Raw genomic sequence first — 22,651 nt, forward strand, 5'->3', positions numbered from 1 at the left:
ATATATGTCAAGTATGTTAATACCGTGAGAGATGGATAATAGGCACTATTCTCTACCCACCATTCTTCACATCACAGACCAAGAAAATCTCAGTGCTCTCAAAGATCACGATCACTTAGCCATGACTTTTAGACAGCAGAAGCAATGTGCTTTTCCCCAAGACTGAAGCCCTTCTTTTCCATAACACAGGACAAGGAATCTTTTCTCTGTTATTTTAAATAATTAAACATGAGATTAGCTTTGGCATTTTTAGGTTTCTGTACCAAGAAAGGTAGAAGAGGAGTATATACCAGCATTTCAAGCCTATAGACTACTTCCAAGAAAGCATTTGCCTTATAAAGAAAATAATGAATTTTTTTCAAGATCACACCGCATTATTCAGTTGAATTAATGCCTTCCAGAAGAGCAAATAGTAAGGATGCAAGCATGTTGCAAGAGGTGACATGTTTGTTTGTGGATTTACCCTAAGCATGGATTAGCTTGTTTAAAAAGTAACAGAGAAGAACCACAGGCAAAAAGATGTGCTCATATGCAAGTGACATACCAAGTAGACACTCATTTTCAGCTTCAGTTGACCAACCTGAGATACCACAAAGGACATCATGCTTCAGAAATTAGTAAGAACCAACCTTTTTAAAAAGTATCTTGGGATAAGTACAGAAAGAAACCAGCAAACCCAAGCCTCTTATCACTTCTGAAAATTTTACTTAATGCATTATTGAAATGTAAGACACTAGAAATTTGAGGATGCAGCGCAAACTTCAAGACCTGAAGTTGATGAAAAAAACACGTTTATTTCAGCAGAGTCAGAAATCTACCCATACCGTAAAGAACATTAAGGGAAGAAAGGTTGGGGGGGAAAGACAAAGACATTTTTCTTTCTAATACTCAGCAGTTAATGCCTACATTCTCCAATATGACTGTTTACATTGGATTAAAATCTTCACTGAACATGTGCTTCATAGCCAATCTTTGTAAGTAAATTTTAACTTTTATTGCAATATCTTTTAGATTTGCCATCCCAACCACCAAAAATTATCTTTTCTATCCTTCCCTTAAAATTTTCCATTGCTACTACATACCTTATACCTACAGCCTCCTCATCATGAGCCAACAAAAACAGCACCAGTATTTTCAAACAGTACTGATAATTGCATAACAGATAATATTCTATATTTGTTTTCACCACAGACTCCAATGAAGTCACAGCTGAACTAAAAACAGAAAGAGAAGAGGTATCTTCATTTCAGAAAAGCTTTTCAGCACAGTCTGAGTGAAATAACATTCAGATGAGAGAGATCTTAACTATACCCTGCTCAGCCTCAGTGTCTTTCTGTTCTAAGGCTTTCTAAAAAGCTCCTCCTCCTAAGCAATGTGCTTGTTAACGCTTTGTCAGGAACATCTTTAAGCATGATTTTCAGAATCAAGCGATATTCCCCCCCTTTTGTATTTTGCCACTCTTCTTGCTCAACCCCCTACAGAGATTATTCATATATAAAGATAAATCAAGACTTAAAATATTTAATTCTATTATTAACTGTTAAATACAAACTTTTAAAAAAGTTTAAACATGGGAAACACTGAAAGGAAAAGAATAATCAAAAATCTGGAGGGCTAATTGAAATAGAAAACTATTTCCCCAAGAGCTGACCTTTGGTTGAAAACTCACACATGCTAGGCACTTCAACTCTGTGTGAAGCACTGCTGAATCCATGTCTTGACATGTGTTCCCTCATTTCCACAGAGCTATTTTGCACGATGTCATTATTGCAATAGCACATTTGTATCCAGACGGCAATGATCTACATGTGCCAAGATGTTTTCTGGGAATCACTACAGATTTTTTAGCCATTTGACTTGTATGCCAAACGAGGCAAACTTATCTGTAAAGTCAATGGGAATTTGGCTATTTGCCTGAAACTCCACATACATCACATTTAAAGCTATTTTAAAGTAAATTGTTCTCCTGTTTGGCATACCTCAGTATGCCATTTAAAGGACTACCAAAGCTAATGGGTTCAACAGTGAGTAAAACCAAACTTAATCAAATTTCCCCCACAAAAAGATAGAGAAGATATTTTTTTTTCTTGAAAAACATACAACTGGACTGCAGAGAACATATATCGAATGCTGTGCAGATTCTCCAAGTCTGACAATTCAAAGAGGATATTGTTTGAAGACAGGATTAAAATGAAGAGCCATACCATCCTCATGTGAATAATAGTAGTATAGAAAAAGGCAGACAACATATTCGCCTTAGGAATATAAGCAGAAAGAAGGGGGTTGGTTTGTTTTTTAAAAACAAACAAACAAAACTCCCACACTCCCCGTAAAAACACAAGCACACCTCTCCCACTCACACACACACCAAAGCTTCTTATCCAATGAAGCTTATCTGAAAGTTTCAACTTTCCAGTCAAATAACTTAAAGAAACAAAAAGATCACCACACAAAAAAACCCCCAACAACCCAGATAAGTTAAGCAAAACAAACTACCACTCTAATTTGATGAAGTACAGACGGTGATAATGTTGTCAACAAAGGTAAACTGTTTTAGTCTGATTATTAAGCATGAAATCAAATACTCCAGTGAGCTCTAATGTTAACCATATAAAGTTTTTCTGAAGGTCCACAGCATTACATTTTTCAGTTGTTTGGACACATCAATAATTTCAGAGCTAAACTTTATGACTCAGACAATTTTGCCTCCATTCAGCTTTGTACTAGGTTCTTTCTTCTGCATTTTTCCTATTGATCTTTGGCACTCCAAGAAACAGTGACAGGGCAAAGGAGCTCCAGAGGCAGAACCATGCCTGATACTGCATAAAGAGAAGTTTTTTTCTTAGAAACAAAAGGCTGATGAGGTACATCTAGAAGAATAAGTAGCTTTAAGTCAACTCACACGCTTCACTAGGAAAATTACTCTCCGTATACTACAAGGCTAAACATCTTTTTCCTTAAAACAGCAAAAAAATGCTATGTTGCAAGGCTATTTCTATTGGCTGTGAAGAAATCTTAAAAATATTGTATTGATCACAGTTAACACCAAACAGATTGGCATAGAATTTAGCAGCTACAATCCTATGCTAGTTTTGTTACAAGAAAGTAAGAATTTTAAATATTTATAAGCAAAGTATAAACTATTATAGTGCAGGATGATTAGACAGACTGTGCTTTATATAAAGTGATTACTTCATGTTGTGACACTAGGAACAATACTGGCAAATATACCTTCTTTTCTGATTCTCAGGAAAAAAAAAGTTATTTTTCCTCTCCAGAGCAAATATTTTTCACCAGCTTTCCTTAACAAGCCTGCGCAGAAAGACTTGGCAGTTGTTGAAAATGAATATGTTTCAGAAGAGGAAGCTACAAAGTCTCCTAGAGTACAGTGTTTGCAACACTGACAGTTTTAAAACATCCAACACCAAAGCCAGCAAAAGCTGTGAACTTCTACATTCCGCTTGATTTCTGTAGTTTCTTGTCCCACACCAGTACAGTTTGAATGATATACAGTTATTAATTTAAATAAATTTACTTCCCAGGTTTGCTTCAGATTGCACCATGTGATAGGAGTTTTCCTTGAATACCTTCTACGTGGGTGGATTTGATAGAAGGGTAAGTTTAGTTTTCAGTGCCTGTTGCCACATATCTGTGTTTTTCTGCACCAGAGTAAGGTACATTAAACAATGACAAAATCATTAACACCTAAATATGGAATTGCTTATTTTGTTTGCATCTCATTGTCTTAGTTAGAATTTCATTTCACGTAGCGGCATAAGGAAAACAGAAGACACTTCTTCACAAAGAACACTGTGCTCATGTCTTACAGGTTCAGTGGAATACCAGCTTGGCATAGCTCAGTTCCTCAAGTGGAAGTTTGAGAACCATATTGTCTAGGCACCTGAGTATTGTTCTGCTGAATTTGGACACTTTCTGTGGGGCAGGTCTAACCGAAGCTCTGTCTCTTGCATGATCTTAGATTAGCTTATTCTGGTGAAATAAGCACTCAGTGACAGAGAAGCTTGTCTTGTACGTAACACCGAGAGCTAGAAGGACTTTCAGAACCGCTCACATATTTCACTCCAGAGTCAATTAAAACCAAGAGAAGTAATCCAGGCTCGTGATCCAGAAATGGAGGCTTCCTATTTTTTAGCATACAAATCATAAGACTACAGAGTTGGGCATCCTCTTCTCTGCAAAACGGCACAGGACCAGAAGGAAAGAAGTTGTGCTTGTACACAATGAACCAGTTTCAACATACTTTTAATACTGTGGTTCTGTCCTCTGCTTGGACAGGGGTTCAGGTTTTCTGAGGTTCAGGAAAGTCTGCAGTCAAGGTCTCCTCCTTCCTTGACATGAGACTATTATGTGGAAGATGAGCAATGAGATTCTCTTCTTCCCTAGCTCTACACAGAAGGTATTAAGCTCAACTCAGGACTTGAGTCAGGACTGATAGGTCTGTATAGGCACAGCTAGTAAGTCAACAAATCCCACTGAATCATAGAAAAAACTTTGGCTGGAAGTGACATCTGGAGGCCATCAAGTCCAACAACCACCTGCTCAAAGCTAGGCTAACTTCAAACTTCAGTCTGGTTACTCAGGGACTCCAGATAAATTTTGAATCTTTCACAAGGACGGAGGTTCCCCAGGCACTTTGGAGAACCTGTACCAGTGCTAAACCATTCTCGCAGTGAAAGATTTCCCTTTCATGTAGTCAGAATTTCTCTCATTGCAACTAGTGACCATTGCCACCTACCCTTTTGTTGTACACCTCCAAGAAAAAGTCTACATCATCTCCATAACTCCTCCTTACGGAGTACCATTTTATCTCCTTGTAGCATCTTCTCCATACTCAACAAATACATTTCCCCCAGTCCCTGCTCATACATCATGTGCTCCAGCCTCATATTGGCTTTGGTAGCCTCCACTAAACCTGAGCTGGTGTGTCAATACCCCTTTCATACCCAGTGGTTCAAATGATTGCAATGGCACATTGCTGCCTCATTGTCAGTGAGTTTAGGATCAGAGAGTTCTAGTTACCATACCATAAACAGTCTTAGGTGACAGACAGTACGTGCATAAAAAGTCTGGCCAGCAGTTCTAGATGCTTATAGCTTTTAAGTAACTGGAAAGATTAGAGTCTTGAATTCAGTCTCCTAAAAGGTATGTGTAGTTCCCAGATATTTTCTTGGCTCAAGAGCCCAGTCTCATTAAAAGCACTGTAGAAACAGAGGGTACTGGTTGACAGAAACATTGTCTAATCCATGATGAGTGAGTTTAAAAAGTTGTCACTATCACCATGTCGTAGGTGAAATACAGTCCTCAACTTACACAGCGGAGTCTTGCCAAGATGATTCCCTGACATTAGTTTAGCCTACTCTAGACTTGCTTGTTCCCAACATATATAATACAAGTAACCAAATATTTTCCTTTTAATCACACATCTGCACAGAGCTTATAAAATCAGATTTTAGCTCTAATTGCTGGAGGAAAACAGTTCAGGTTTAGTCTAAAGTTGATACTCCTTCGTATCCTGGTACAAATCAAGATGTTAACATTACAGGCCAAAGCCATTAATCTACAAAGGATTAATTCACAACACTAATCCAAAGGATGAGAGTTCTGACTCTTCACAAGGCAATCTGTCCTCTCAGCTTGTGATCTCAGGTAAAGACTACCTAGATAGCTGCTCACAGGCCTAAACCTTGCATGAACCAGGCACTGAAAGATCCATCTGTGCAATTGAGACAGCGTGTTTTAAATTAAAGTCTTTGTAATTGGGCACAGTAAAGATCACCTTTTCTTCTGGAGAAAGACCTGTTAATTACTTTCCTGCCTGCCTTCTGCTGCTATTTCTTGTCCTGAGGGACAAGCCACCCTTTCCTTCTTTCTCTCCCCCCTGCTCAGACTTCAGTCTATTTCCCCTTTGGAGACGGGGACCAATATCTACTCCTCCCATCCCCAGATACGAATATTCAATTAGGAACACGTCCCTTGATATTTTTTAAGCTCAAAATAGTGCTACAGATTAAGTAACCAATAAGATTTGATTAATTAATGTTGCAGAAAGTAGAAGTATAATCTGATACAAAATTAATGCAGAGCATTCTCAGGATACCAGCTTTAATTAACTTTACTGGAGAATTTTCACTGGTTGAATTCTCATCAGATTCTATCCATACAGTCAAAAATACTTAATTTCTCAAGAGAAAATGAAGATTTGCATATTTAACTTCTAGATTTGCAAGAACACACATTCTTTGGCCTTGAGCTTGATGACAGCCGAAAGAGAAACACTGCTATGTACTTTGCTACTAACACATATACATATTGTATCTAATAAAGTCTTATATGCATACCTTATCTAGAAGCTGGGTACCATACTACAGGAGGCAGAATGATGATTTCCATTATAAATGGGCACACAGGAGAAAGCCTTAGGAATACACAGGGCAGGCAGTCATTGAGATAAGATCTTAGTTTTAAATCAATTTTTGAAGTAGTAAAATAAAAAAGCAGTAAGAAATTCTATCTGTTAGCAGCATCTGGAAAAAGTGATATCATAATGCATTTTCGCAGTGATGTTTCCTCATCAATATATTGCAATTATGAACTTTTAAAGCCTCTGAGTTTGTTTTTAAACCATGAATTTGTAAATAAACTAGGAAAAAACCCAACAGATGTATAGTATGAAGCAACCACTCAGACATATGGTCCAGAGCACAGAGCTGACTTTCACATCTGTCCTTTGAGAGAAAACAAAAAGAAAGGGGAGTGGTACAAGAACAGAGTGAGATGGAACTGCTAGAGGCTGAAGACAAAGGATACTACAAAGGCAAGTCACACATGGAGTTCTTGCCACAGCATTGAAAAACAAGTGGTTTATAAATTAGAGTGGGTTTTTTTGTTGTTGTTTTATATTTAAAAGCTGCTTCTCAGAGACTCCTCAAAAGATCTTACTCATTACAGTAGGTGGCCTCTTTTTGCATTTCTTCACCTTGTGTTTCTCATGTCATTTTCAATAATTAACTTGAAAGACATTAACTTGAAAGCATCCTCTGACTGAAACTTATACAAGATATTCTTTTAATGCTACTAGGTAACATGCACATGGCACAGCTGGCAGTCTTCTGTTTTCACAGCAGTCAAGTCTTCATTATATCTACCACAAGAGAAGTAGGGAAGAAAATGTCACATTAAACCTCCCTTCTCGATTATCAGGCAACATGCTGATTTCTGGAAGAACCTTACCCTGTTGTAGATGGAAAAAGGAGCTGTAACGGAGAACAGTATGTACCAAAGTTCAAAATGCAAAAAGACAAAGTTCATATTGTCCAATACAAACAAAGTAGAAAGAACCAAGACACACAATGTAATCACAAGGAATGAATGAGGTTTTGCCTCATTTAAATGAGGCAAACAAAAGTGATGAGTCATACGGAAAGAAACAGGAATGCCCAGTTTCAGTGTTTCAACAGTTTCATAGTCTTCCAGCAAGAAAGTGATCATTTCAGTGGATTTCACACATAAATTTGCAGTGAACATGAAGACAGATGCCTTGCATATAAACAGCCAAAAAAGCACTAGTCAGAAAGGTCTTTAAGATGGCATGGTAGAACCCTTAATCCTCTTTGTCCTGTCTTTGAATTAATCTAAGAGCCTTATGAAGAGGTATTCCAGGGTACTGTTAACAAATTTGCTACATATAAACAACGTTCTGACTACCAATTCTTTTGAACAAGTAAATTTAATTTGCATTTCTTTGGTTTCAAAGTTTTATTTTAGGAGAAAGACTGAATGTTTATGTGTCAAGGTAAGTTATCAATAGGAAAACAAATTTTTCCATTGGCAAAATATGGAAACTGCATGAAATCATGTAGTTTTCCAGAAACTCACAGCTCTTTAGAGCACTTCTGGATTCCATTTCTACTTTCAACTATAGGAAAAACTTCACCCTTGCCTTTCTTGGTGTGTGGGGAGGTCAGGGAGGACAGAGGAAGGTAAGAGAACACCCACAAGTATTGCAGACCATTGCAGAGACTGAGCAAGAAAGGGAATACCAGATACTCTTTGTCAGATAGATACTTGTCACAAGATTTTTGGCATTTTCTGAGCAGGTAAAACTCTTGTAACTACTCCATCTTTTAGAAACCTTTTCACAGCGAACTCAGAAGCAGCTGCTTACAGTCTGGGCCAGTACTGATCTAAACACTACCATGATTTTGTTGGGAAAAACATTCATCACACCTATCTATATGACAGGTACAAAACAGTTCCAGTGGGTAAGATGTAGGTATGAACTCAACACATATGTTCTGCTGTGACTATCTATGACCATGTTGCTTGGCATTTGGAACTGACTAGCAAACCTGGCAGGTAACATACAAAAGGTGTTTCAGTTGGCAGGCATGAAATCTCATTAACTTCAGTTTTCATTGAGTCAAACACACTATTAAGCCTATTTCCTTTAGCAAAACTTGTAACCTCCAAACTAGATAAATCCAGCATGTCAGAGTCTCTGACAGGACCTTTCTTTTCCATTAATCATCAGTGGTTTGCATTAATTATAATCCTGTCCTTCAAAGCTATAAGTGAAAAGTATATCACACTTTCAACTGTTTTGCCTGGGACTCATAACAGATCAATAGACCTCAGTAACTAAGTCACTATATTTATCCTTTTTATTAAAGGATATATATTAGCTTTCTTTTGACTGCTGTAATTCCCCTGCTATTCCAAAATATTTGAGCGAAGAGTACAGGAACATGGAAGAAGGAATGCTGAAAGGTTTAATTTAAATTTGAGTGGCATTGTTGGCTGTTTTGGAACAAGTTGTACCCAACAATGTGGGACAAACTAATTCCACTCTTTTGGTAGCTTATACAAGCATAGTTAACAGAAATAGACTAGCAGATTGTCATTAGAAAATAAGAAGGATGCCATAGAAGTTCCACAAAAATAAATGGACTTCATCAAAGGCTTGTAGAAAAGTCCCCCTTGGAGATAAAAATTCTTTCTTGCCTATGCCTTCTCCTAAGAAGCTTAATGAGGGAGTCAAAATTATTTCAGTTATTACATGAAGTATCTTGTCAGAAAGGCACTTCAAATAGTGATGACTATAAATGACAAGTTGGTAAACCAGTTTCTTTCCAAAATCAGTTATCTGAAGTAAAGCTATTTTAGCTCCCTCAAAGCACTTGGCAGAACATTTGCATGTTGAGACAAGCCTCACATGTGTATGTACTTTTCCTTCTGCTTTAGACAGATGAGAAAACACCAAGCACATCCTCTTCCAAGCAACTGCAGAAATAGAAAACACTTGCCAAAACAGGTATTTTCATCAGAAGGCTAGGGCTAAGCCATACTGTCTGATAGATCCTGCTGCAGCTGCTCCTGCAAATAAAAGGGCTAATTGCTCGGTGCAGGTAGTAGAGTAGCTCCTGTCATTTTGAGATGAGAAGAAACTAAAAAAAACCTTGCCCGTAGAAAAAGCAGCAAAACATGCCAGTTAGCGAAACCAAAAAAAGAGATCCTAGTTACACTGAAGTTGTATGTTTCACAAGTACTTTGCAGATTTGTCATGATTAAATGTCAGGATGAGCCCTAGATATTCCCATTCTCTGCATCACCATTCCAGTTTCCATGGAAAGGAAATTTACTTGTGCAGTCCAAGTAGGTGTGCTGTGGACGATTCAAGTGCAGATGGTGAGGCACTCTGCTTGGCATTTTACAGCCTATTCCAGTCTTGGGTTATTGCTCTTGTGTTCAGAGACAAAAGGATTTCTAGAGGACAAAAAAGGATCCTTCAGGAGTAACTGGTTCTTATCAGATATAGTTGTGTGCATGACTACAAAAAACAGAATGTGTTTTCATTAAGTTCTATGTGAAGGTCTCAAAGCAGTCAGTAAATACAGAAGGAGAGAAACAAAGAGAAAGTGACCTATGTTCTGCTTTGGTTAGGTTTTGAACAACCAAAAGCACTTGAAGGAAGAAGACTTGGATCAAACTTGTGATTAGTTAGCCCTTTCAGTTGACAGACAAGACAGCCTTCAGCAAGGCCTTGCATGCAATCTTTATTTATAGAAGCACATGGATACTGACTTCATCTGTGTCTCACTCTCAGTTGTCATCCATACCACCTTAAATAACAAACAATTTTCATCAAATATGTCTAAAACCACACCACAGGGTAAGAAAGAAGAGACCCTTTTCACAGACAAATGATTATGGGGAGGTACCTAATAGCGACTTCAGCAATTTCTCTTTGCTCTACCCTTATTAGGCTTCTTTTCTGTCTCTCTTTACACTTGATCACTTGTAAACTGAAGACCTCCGGTTCAATGCTTTCAGTAGCTGAAAGGATTTGAAGAATCTTCTCTTCTGATTCCCATTTTACATGTTAACCTCTCACAATTAATGCCTTTCTTTAGCTTACTTTTTAGCTTTCAAAGGCTGCTCCTGCACGGAATAAACACTTATGCTTTTCTATTTAATCCTACTGAATATTTTCATGCTTCCCTGAATACTTTTTGATTTAGCAATACATCAGCTGAGTTGAATATAAACAGCCTCCATGCCAAGTGTAAGACTTTAGCTTTAAATGAGCTGGCTAGTTGGGGAGGAAAGTGGGAAACTAAAAGAAAAAAACAAAACAAAACAAAGTCCAACACAGAAGCCTTTGTTCCTCAGTTTGTAAAGAAATCCTTAAACTGTAAGATAGAAGAACCTGACTATTACCCAAGTACATGCACATGCAGAAAAGAAAAAGGAGAAGAAAAGTTCAGAGTAGAGATCACAGCTACCTTTACTTTTGGTTACTGGAATTTTGCTATTACTAATCTTTATAAAAGGAACTACTACTCCCTTATACTGGTCTCACAGTCATTAGCTCCACACAGAAGGCACTTTGTGTGGAAGAGGGAAAAACTTATCCACTGAACAAACAACTGACATAAAACCATCTTATTTGTATATCCATACTAATATTGGTAAGTTCTGTATTTGACTTACCAAGAAAGACCCTCACTAGATCCACCCTCCCATTCTTGTGGTAGCAGTTAACTCCTATTTGTGTTATCCTTTCCAACTTGTCCATATCTATGTCCTTACTTAGACATGAATCTCTTGAGACAACCCTTGGTGAAAATAAAAGCCTAGTATATTCTGGCCACTGTTATCAGAATGTTAATTACTTTTATAAATTACCACTACAAAGGGAGAATCAACAAAACCGAGGTGCTAAACTATGACTTCTCTTGGATTTTCCCATCATCCTTAACATAAAACTAACATGTGTAGACAGTAAAACTATTGAAAGCCTCTACAATGGTTACTATGAAAGCCACGATACTCCAAATTATTTCTGTATATCTGCCTTCTTTGACAAGGCCTTCAAATGTGCTCAGAGATTAGAGTTAAATTAGAACACTTCACTAGAATTACTGCTCTCTGAGCAGGACAGGAATACTTCAGAAAGGGGGATGGGAAACCGAAATTTCTTCAACAGAACAAACAGCAGATGTGATTAGTACATGTTCAAGAAGAGCGTCACAGAAGGAACATCTCTCACAGGACACATAGAAAGCTTCCACTGTTTCCATCACTTTGAACAGAGAAAAGCCAGATAAATTCACTGAAAATCTGGCCTACCTCAATGGCAATTACATCAAGGGAAAGTCAGGTAAACTAAAAACCTTCCAATAGAAGAATTTATTTTCTAAACAACAGTCAAATTACCCCCCAGGAAGTAGCACCTAACCCATACCAATTCCCAGACCAAGTTTTGGACTTGGTCAGAAGAATGAGTTGACACAAGCCAAAAATGTGCCAAAATCCTTGGCAATGGTTTAACAAGTTGTATATGAAACTGTTCCAGTGCTCAGTAGTATTCACAGACACTGTTTTACCTTAAAGCGAAGACTGCAAGTTTGATCCTGCCGATACCCATTCCATAGAAACAAAAAACCCCCAAATCCCCCACACTTGTCAACAAAATTCATACAAGAATAGAATTATTAAAGAAGATGCTGAAAAGCAGCCCTGAGAGGAAAATGTAACGCGTCACTACTAAGTGCAGAGACACATGCAACTGCTCCTCTCAGGAGGAGCTGGATATAAGAGCATACTTGCCCAAAGTATGCCTAGACACCAAAACAAGGTGCTCAAGTGCTGCCTAAGGCTCAAAGAACACACCATGTTCAGTAATTGGCTCATATTACACTGCTTGGAAAGCAGGGGAGAACTGGAATGTTTTTGACACTTTTTCCTCCCATTGCAGTAGGAAATCAATGCAACATACCACCACAAGAAGACAGACTGTCATGTGGATGCTGAACCCTGAACAGTGCTAAAATTTTCTTTCTAGATTCTGACTTGTACTTTGCTTAAGAAGTCACATGCATTTGTTTAAGGTATGCAACCTGTTAAGTCTACAAATAAACATATGACAGTATTTAAGAACACATATTTATAAAATACTGTGCTACCAAGAGACATCAAACTATAAACCGACAAAATTCAGTAAAAAAAAAAAAATACACTTGCAAAACTTGCAAAATGCATGGCTTAATTAGACCAAGATGGCTAGAGGAGGATGGAAGAACAGAAATGCTAACAAAGAGTGGACTTACAGCACAGTGTGTTGTCCCACTAGAAACACTGCTTAAGAAGCAGGGCTGCAGTCTGTAACGGATGAACAGCCTTCAAAAATTGCTTCTATGAGGCACAAAAGTGACAGGAAATGGAATTTTCTGCTTGGAAGGGAACAGCATGGTTCAGTGTGCTGCAGCAGTGATCAGAAACCAGTAACTTTTTCTAGAGATTAGCATAAACAAGTAACTCCCTTATCTGCAGTCTTATCAGCTACACAAAAATAACAGCTTTCATCCTTACTTGCAAATGTTGTCAATGAATATGGAAGTGCTTTAAAGTGTTTTGAGGTCTTCCATGATGGAAGGTGCTACGTAAATAATAAATTTCCCCAGTATCTGAGAAAAAGAGGGTAACAGAAATGCTGCTTCTTGCTCTTTGGGCTGTACGGCAATTGTATAAATGTGCAGAGTGTACAATTGAAAAGTATCTTTTTCTAGAGTGACAATTAGGTAATGTATCATACCATGCAAAATACTCTCATGCAATTCCTTCCTTATGTGCTAATGAAATCATTCCTCATGATTAGCTTTCTATGTATTAAAAATCTATTGTTACACGAACATATAATGAATACCGAAGTATCAGTGAGGAAGTGATGTGACATGCTTAAATTTTTTATACAGTATCTGTGTTCCTTTGAGTGCGTGGTTATCATGTTCATATTCTATAAATACCCATGCAGACTTCATTTGTTCTGGAGATGCTTTGTGTGTGTGTTGGGGACGGGTGAAGGCTTTGCATCTGTTTTTCACCATTTATGAGTGGGTTTGCTTTTGTAAAATTAAAGAGAACATTGTCATTGCCCCAGTCAGGTCCTAGTAGTACCACATTAGGTATAGTTACAAAAATTACACTCTAAAAGGACACGCAGCAGTGGTGGCATTATTTTTGCACATTGTCATTCAAGAGTGAATGACAGTGCTATTATACAATTCTTTACTACCTTTGCTATTCAACAGATAAACACCTGAACTCCCTGTAGGCAAATAAACATTAAAAAAAAAAAAAAAGAAAAAGAAAAACTAAAACGGTGTTCAACAACACCTCTAGCTATTCAGGATAACTTAGAGGACCCCCCACTCAGGATAAATATTTTGCTTGGAAAGGTTTTTCTAAGAACTGAACATAAACATTAGCAGCCTGTACATAAACAAATATATGATAAAATGGGCTTACTTCACTGACAAAAAGCTGTGGTTTCCTTAGGCTTTTAAGGCATGCTGTAATCAATTTTGATAAACTATGCCTCTTTCTCAAGTCACACAGCTTCTATATTCATGCATGCTCCACTCACATCTCTTATCACGATTTGACCCCATGAGACCTTACAAGTAACAGTTACTCAAAATGCAGCAGTCTGTTTTTCGGGTTGAGGTTTTTGTTTGTTTTGTTGTTTCTATTAGAAAAAATACCCAACAAAACAAAGTGTTTCACATTATGCCTGCCTTTTAGAGTCTGAAATTTTTTCACATGCTCCAATTCTTATATACATTAACAAATCCTATTCTCTTTTATTTTCTACTTGCCATGTCTGAACTCACAAACACTAGCCCAAGTCAGTAAAGCTGCCATCATCCCATTATTTTAAAACAAGAGTAACACAAAACAAAGGAAGGGTTTATGACTGAATCCCTCTTGATCTATAAAGCTACATACTATAGTTTGGTCTTTCTTCTATTTAAATTACACATTTTTTTTATACCCAGCTATCAACATTTATGTCTCCTGCTAATGACACCAGTTCATTCCAGTCATACAAACACATTATTGTACTGATCCTACAATGAAAATTAACCTTACAGGGACACAACAGATCAGCCCAAATGAAACATGTAATTAGTAACTGGAAAAAACATGCATAGTAAGAAACCTGGGAAACTAATGGAAGAGAAATAGAAATCATAATACTACTAAACCGAGTTCCTAAGTTCTGACCATTGCACATCAGAAAAATTTGTAGGAAGTATATAAAAAAGTGGCAAAGAATGGATTAGACATGGAACAGAGTCTATATATACAGAAAGAGTAAGTAGACCAAGACAACTCTGTTGTTGAAGAAAAAGAGAATGTGATACATATGTGAAATCATGACCTGTGAGAAACTGAAAAGGAAACAGTTGTTTAAGATTTCTCACATGATGACAATTAAAAGGGTGCCCAATTAAATCATTAGGCAACAAATTTTAAGGCAAAACAAAGAGACATGTGCTCCACATACACTGAATCATATAACTGCCAAAGGTACAGTGGAGGCTGAGAATATAAATAAGATCAACCGAACACATTCAGTGAGGACACAATGCCCCCTGCAATTAAACATAATTGCGCAAACATTATGCTCAGGGAACTCCTAAGCAATGCAGAGCACCAAACACTGGGAGACTCTATTAACAGATGATGACTCCATTTAATTTATGCATTATTTCTCTAAGCTTCCTTTACTGGAATTTCACCAGTGGTTTTATTTTAATAGCAGATTATATTCTTACAGGCTACATCTGTAATATGCCACATATCTTTTCTGAATAAGAGGGTTTTGTCCATTCTGTACAGTTTTAATAGGCATCTGACAGTCATCATTCCAGTGCAAGCAACTACTTTTTTAACTTACTAGCTACACTAAACAAAACTGACCAATGACACTTTCCATGGACCACAGGAAAAAATTATAAAGTCTCTACACGTATTTCATTAAAAAAAAAAAAATCACAAAAAAATGCTCCTAAGAGCTTTTGCTAAACTTAAAAACTTAAATAAGACACATCTTTCATTCCTTTTTTTGTTATGTATTTTTTGCAGTGTATAATAGTGTTTTCTTAGAATTCAATAGCAACAGGCAGATATCAAGAACTTTCTCAGCTTCATGGAAGCACTTGGGAAGTTTAGAAGTAGTGGACTCTGTTTATCCTGATTGCCCTTTTAAATTTACATGTCAGTGAAGTGACAATGATAGTGAACTGCCACTTAACATCAATAATTTGTCTTTGTTTTTCTTGGTCCACTTGTGGACAGACTATTTCAAAGTAGAAATACATTTTTAATTTCTACTTTGACCAGGGTAGACAAAAAAACCAAAAATAACTTGAAGACAAATCCAGAGTTACAGTCCAGAAATATTAGGCAGAACTCTAGAAATCCTTCGAAAGCAAAGCTGAGAATCCAAATCACTCTTTAAATTGGACAAAAACCCCCAGTAACTAATAGAACATTTGTTTACTTAAATTTAGTTTAGTCATTTTAAAACTGAGTTTTCCATTAAAAAAAAAAAAAAAAGAAAAGTACTAGGAGGCACACTTGATCAAGGTTCAATTTCTGCTATTATTTACTTTCCCTTGCTTTGAAGTGTGAGAAAACTGCTTTTGAGCCTTGGCCTCAAGGAGTTCACATCAACTGAGCTCAAGACTTCTGAGTGTAAAGAATCTATGCACTCATACTTTTTCAGGTTCTTCAGGTTGATCAGCTATCCAAACAGCAGCAGCCATTTTCACGGAACACCTTATACAGGATTCACTGACAGCTTTCTCACTAAGCATCATAGCTTTGACTCTCCTATGAAGTTTACCTCTCTCCTATCTACAAACAATCAACAAGTAGAGATGCTCAACAAGAACCAATTTAAGGCTGTTCCTGGAGTAATAATATCCCTTACCAATATGATCCACAGTATTTTCAGTGAGGTTTAACATGTACTATAAACAGTATCATGGAAGGACCATTAATAAGCATCTGTGCTATTTTAAAACAACAGGTGGTGAGATCGTTTCACCACAGTTATGTGCTCACCATATGTGTAAGTGGAAATTCTGTAGGAGGTAGAAGGCAAATGAGTGAATAGTTAGCAAATATATATATATTATATAATATATATAATTATATAGATATATTAAGATGTATATGATCTCATTAAAGCTGCAGCACATTTTACAGGCTAGTTAACAGCTGCCAATATAACTTTGATATACCTTTGGAATAGTTGCTAGAACAAAGATGTGACAAAAAAAGTAGTCAGCGAAACAAAAATTGCATGTTGGAATTAGACCTATTTGCCTATCACATCTGATGAATCACTGGGACATGAGTGCATAAAGGGATGCATAACTGTGCAAAGACCTACCAGTCGCTTTAAAGTACTTCTGAACACAAGGCAGGTTAAATTGCTGTTCTTTGGCTTTACAGGACTCATGGGCAAAGTAGCCAATTTTAAAATTTTAATAAAGGTCAGAAAACAAAACATATTATACTAGAGAGAACTACACCCTGGCTGACTGGAAATTCTTCCACTACAGCTCTTCTGCGGAGTTCACGCTTTGTGATTGGTTCACCCAGGGAAGAAGGGCAGAGATACCCTGGAATTATTTTACCACTGCAGCAATGCAGAAATGCAGCGTACCATCAGTATGTTAGGGAGGACAAAACCCACTATCATATCTTATTGGTTCTACCATAAAAATTAAAGGAAAAAAAATGGAATTATTTGATCTGTCACTTCGGTGGGATAGTTGCAGCAATTCTCCTATGAGACGGTCCATTTTGTGTTACTTTCTCCTTTGATATGTTCATATTTAAAGACAGGGAAATATACTATTAGCTTACAGTTCTTGAAGAATCAGATCCTTTCTTTTATCATGTTTTAATACAGTCATTTTGTAAGAATATACAATATGATGACTGTCTTGAAACTAGTCTCTCAATGCATCATGAAACTAATACATATAAATGGGTTCATGCTTGTGTTGCTGTCACATGCAGTCCTCTTCAAGAGGAGGGCTTAAATCAGCTTGCTTTTGCAGGAAGCATACTTGAACTCTGCCCTTCTATCTCCAGACTTCAGGTATTCAACTCAGGGGCTCATTACTTTGGTTGTAGTGCTGACTTACTTGATTAGATTGAATTCAAGATAAAAAGATACTCAATGCCTGTCTTGTTCTCACCACTAATACATTATAAATGGATAAAACCCTTAGTTCTCCTTAACAATTGCTACCTTTGCAGTTGACTGGCCACTCACACAAAGATCTTCTAGTGACAATAACGAAAGAGTCCAACATGAAATCCATTTGATAGTAGGAGCCGAAATTTAAGTTTATGCCTGGCATTTATTTCTCAGAAATTTTCTTACCTAGAAATATTAGCTACTGCACATAAAGGCCATGCATTTGGAAAGTGTCAATACACTTGCTCTTCAGAAGGAAAAAATGGTGTCACTACTGCTAAAATACTCTTGATTGTTTGCACATGCTGAAGTACATAGTTTTAAGTTCACTGTATAATATCTATCCACTCACACCCTGCTCAAGCCTTCCTTTAAGGAATTCTTAATTTAGGGAAAACACTCCAACTCAAAACCTAGTAACAACAAAACTGAAAAATTACATGCTTGCTCTGGAATGTGGTTGTTTCAGCTAGTTCAACCAGCGCTTAGAAACATCAACTTTAAACATTCTCATAATAATAGAAAATATATTTAACTGAACTGTTTTGTTTCAACCCTTGGAAAGGACCACAAGTGAAATCAAATCTCTGCAACTTTAAGTGCATTCAAGGTTACTGGGTTTTCCAGTTTGTTCTCCTAAGGAAACAAGCCTTACGCAAATATACCCATCTGGCCCCCACTCATAAATTTGGTCAAATTAACCTGATGGTTCAAAGGCTGACTGCAGTCTAGAATTCTCAAATATAATTAAGCTCTTACAAATTTGAAGTAGTAACCCAGATGAAGAGTTCCAAAATAGCAGACCCTCTGAGGAAAAGGCAACTAAATCTCAGCTGCTACCCAGTCTGTCTGGCTTCAACCAGCTGGCCAACTAGGCTGTTCCTCCAGTCAGCGGGGCTGTTGCCCCAGATTAACCACAATAAAGACACTTTGCCTGGCAGAGGTATGGAAGTTACTGTAACAGGAGGAAGAGGAGTTCTGAGAGAGAAGTCTGCAGGAAGTGGATTTACATCAGTTATTCCATTGAATTAAATTCACACTGATAATTAGATATATACTTTTTTCTATGGACACGTGCACATGTCCTGCATTTTACATGACTATACCATCTATCTTTGGAGGACAGATAAGATAAAAACAAAAGCAATTCAAGTTTTCAGTGTCAAACCGATCAGGGGTACAGTCGTATCTATGATAATGCATGGCTCTTGGTCAACTCCTCCTTTACCCCTGCCACTACCTTGTTTTAAAAACTGTTAACCAACAGTCTTTTGAAACATTATTTAGGTTTGCCAGGAAGCCCAAACAGCTAACTTTACTGGGCTAACGTTGCATCAACATTAGTTGTTGATACTACCCTGTATTTGCAACAGTAGAATGGGAGACAATTACCTGATGCAGTCTTCAGTGAAGAAATTTACTTTATATAAAATGGGTGGACTAATTTGAGAAGTATCTGAAGTCAGCTACATGGTTTCTTTTTCCAGGCAAAGGCAATTGGAGGAGAAATCAGCAAATGACTACAACGTTGCAACTGCGGAGACATCCAGTCACGCTCTCTTCTAGGAGGGAAAAAACAGTGGTAGAGATGTCCTACCTCACACTCCCATGTGTTTTACAGGAACAAAGTAAATCTTTGGTAGAGAAAAGATACAGGTTTGATAGAAGAGATTTTTTTTCTAGCTTGAAATGAATACATAGGATGTGCCCTAGAGCGCTTAAAAGGAACAAGCTTATATAGGCTCATAGTTAATGAGCAAAGATCTGTCTGTTGAACTGATTCCTGACACTGCAATTCACCACTCACTCTGTTTCAGCCTTGTGAAGCCTCAGTTGTCTTTTATACATATTTCCTGCCTCTGTAGCCATCATTTGCCTTCTGTATCCCCAGCAACAGTACTGAGGCAAATAAATGAATTAAAAATCTTCCCATAAATAACGACAACAGGCCAGACAGCTGCTAGTTACCTCCTCAAGTATTACTTCTATTGCTCTAGCACCATGACCAGAGGCTTCAACCGCAACTGGGGATCCCACAACTACATGAGCTGCTCTGTGAATGTATGGGATAACAGGATCCTTTAAGACGAACATATAAGCAAATAAGACACTGAATAAAATAACCTTCAGCTTCCAATATCCTGCTTCCTTTTTCATTAAAGACACATTAATACCCTATCCTTTTCTTACAAAGGCACAACCAGTTTTTGCTTCCAATCCAAACCACATAGAGCCGTTAACCATTACTACACGCAAATAGTGCTTGTTCTAATGATCTGCCTCTGCATGCCAACCCTAGCCTCCTGTATTGACATGCCTGCTTTAAAACAACCTTTTTCTTTGTTCTGCTCTAGAAAAACAGACCCAAACATCACCAGCGTATTAGACAGGGACATAGGCCAGGCAGATTCTTCCCTTCTACTCAATTTCAAAAGACCATTCCTCTAATGTTAAGACCTGTGTACATACCACAAACAATGTGCAATGTCAATGGCCAAGCTACAATGCTGCAAGTACTAATTTTTCCACTTCTACAGGTGATATGGTGGAAGAGCAACTTACTAATTCTTTCATTTAGCACAAAAAGGCATTTGAACTTTGCTGCTATTTTGTTTGCCCCAAACCTTGTGCTAGATGATAAAAACGGAAAAAGGGAAAACACACAGACACAGAAGTCCCCCCAAAAAGTCAACAGAATCCATTCTGGTATAAGGGCTGGTCCTCCAACTTCTACATTCCCTTCAGTTTTCTGCGAAGCGACTTCCAAATCCAGAAACGCGAAGGAGACGACATGCTTTTTTGCTTCCGTTCCTCGAAACCCGTCTGCCCTAAGATGTCTTCCCCGCCACCTGAGGGACGCACATCGGGCCGGGTGGAGCAAGAGGGCCGCGGGAGCGCGGTCCCGCACCTGTCGCCGCGCTCCTTCCCGCGCTGGCGCCCGGCCTGCGCTACGCCACAGGCGAACGGCCCCGCCGCGGCGGCGAACCCCTCCAGCCGGCGCAGAGCCAGCAGCCCGGCCCTGAGCGGAGCGCTGGCGCCGAGCCACTGCACATCCTGGCAATATGAGATAAAACGCAACGCCGTGGCGCTCCTGGAGGGCAGCCCTTCTGCTTTAGGAGGGAACCGCAGGAGAAGGCAGCTACATGCCCCAGCACGGCTCCAGAGCCTGCCTGCGCGCAGGCAGCACGGCGGCTGCCTCCCCAGCTCGGCCTTGCCCGCGCTCGCAGCGGGCGGGCAGCGGCCCCGGCGGCCGGGCGAGCCGGGGCGGGCGGCTGAAGGCGGCAACATCGCGGCCCCCCAGCCGGGCAGCACCGCAGCGCTCGCCGCCTGCCCCCGCACACGCCCGCGGCAGCTCCCGCTCACCTTTCCAGTGACCGGCTCAGCGCATTTTCCTCCCTCCCTCCCGCAGCGGCTGCTTGTGGCGGCCCAGAGCCCCTGGGCTCGGCGGAGCGGGATGCCCGGCGCTGCCCCTCCCTCAGCCGGCGGCGGCTCCCGCTGTCACCTCACCCCCACATCCCGCCGCCGGCCGCGGCGGCAGCTGCTGCTACTAAATTCACGGCGCTCCGGCGGCATGAAGTCATCCTCCCCGCCCCCTCCCCGGGCCGCCGCACTCCGCTCCCGCCGCGGAGGGGGGGACGGCCCCGCCGCCCGCCCGGCCGAGCCCCGCAGGGCCCTGGCGCTCCGCTCTCGCCGCAGGGACCGGCGCTCCCGCTGCTCTACACGTACCCTGCTGCCCGGGAGGCCGCGAGGGGCGGCACAGACCCGCGGCGGCGCGGCTGCGGGCCGGGGGTCTCTCCCTGGGCGCAGCAGCGTGATGGGCCGCTCCGCCCCGCGCCAGCCTTCCCCTCCCGGGAGTCCCCTCAGCGGGCAGCGCGGTGCTGCCGCTCAACGGCCCGTGGCGTACGGCCAGCGCCAACCGCCGTCCCGGTGTCCCGGACCGAGGCCTGGCCGCCCTGCACCACCTGGGCGTACCGGGCTAAGCGGCGAGGAACGGGGGGGCCGGCCGGGTCCCGCAGCGCCGCAAGGCCGGAGTCAGAGGAGAGCCTCCCCCCGGGGGTGGGGGTCTGTTATGAAGGAAAATCCGCTGTAAAGCTCCGTGCTGGTGTGTGGGCGCCCAGCTCTCCCCCTCCCCTCCCGGCCTCGGGGCGGGCAAGCCCTCCGCAGCATGTCGCCCTGAAAAATGCAGCTGTTCCAGGGTTGGGGGGGGGGGGGGGAGTTTCTTTGCCGGTGGCTCTTGCTCTGTGCCTGGGAGGGGAGACCATGGGAAAGGCACGGCGTTCAAGGTCACCAGGACACACTTTTCCCTTACCAAGGGCGTCCTGATATTTTTAAGGTCCACCAGAAGGCAGCATGTCTATTTTTGTTACTCACAGAGCGCTGTGCATGCGCTGGGTAACTGACAGGCTCATAAAGAAGGCTGGATTCCTGTCACAGTTTACAATCCCATGTACCCATCCCGTGTGCAGGACGAGCACAGCTATGCTGCTGCATAAATAACACCAGGCAGGCCCGATCAGATAGATAAAGCCTGTCACCAAATTGTTGTCCTCTCAGAGCTCTTCGTATTTCACAGGCAAGGCAGGGTTGTGTCTGTTCAAGAAAAATCCTACTGGACAACCTGGGAAAACTCAGATGCTGTGAGCAGAGGTGTTTCCAAGGTGTTGCACCTGCTCTGTTGACTGGGTAGGCCAGTGGTGCCTGAGCAAGATTTTGGAGTAGACCCGAGTTGGAAACTTTGGTATTTTCCATGGTGATGGGGTCTGAAACGGGAGAAAGGCTGCTACAGTGGCCTGGGCATGGATGGGAAGGTCGCCTGTGGTGTTGGAGGAAAGCAGGAAAGGGGAGGGTAATGTCTGTTAAGGTAAGGATCTTAGTTTCTGTCTCTGAGATGAAATATAAACCCTCAGAGCCTGAGTTCCTTTTTGGAAAGTCATTGTGTTTATTTTTGTAGTGTTTATGGTAAGGCTTCAAACTGTGCCAGTGTCTTTGATTTGATTCCTGCCTGTGCAGTCCTACAGTTGCACTAATTTTGGGCTGCTCCTGTTTACTCCCTGCCTGGAACCTCTT

General features: G+C 40.3%; 1 protein-coding gene across 3 annotated transcripts in view; it reads right to left on the bottom strand.

Annotated features, from left to right (window-relative positions):
* Positions 1-21,430, bottom strand: part of PKIA (cAMP-dependent protein kinase inhibitor alpha) — a 43,967-nt gene extending 22,537 nt beyond the window's left edge. Inside the window, exon 1 of one of the 3 annotated variants that reach the window (XM_055705617.1) lies at positions 21,311-21,430. The gene's annotated coding sequence lies outside the window, so the exon portion shown is untranslated. Of the gene's footprint in view, positions 1-18,976; positions 19,147-20,947; positions 21,170-21,310 lie in introns of those variants that run through there. The other 2 variants (XM_055705616.1, XM_055705615.1) reach the window with 2 other exon arrangements.
* Between the last annotated feature and the right edge of the window lie 1,221 nt (positions 21,431-22,651).

The sequence above is a fragment of the Falco cherrug genome, chromosome 3 (assembly GCF_023634085.1).
Source record: "Falco cherrug isolate bFalChe1 chromosome 3, bFalChe1.pri, whole genome shotgun sequence".
In the NCBI taxonomy this organism is placed as follows: Eukaryota; Metazoa; Chordata; class Aves; order Falconiformes; family Falconidae; genus Falco; species Falco cherrug.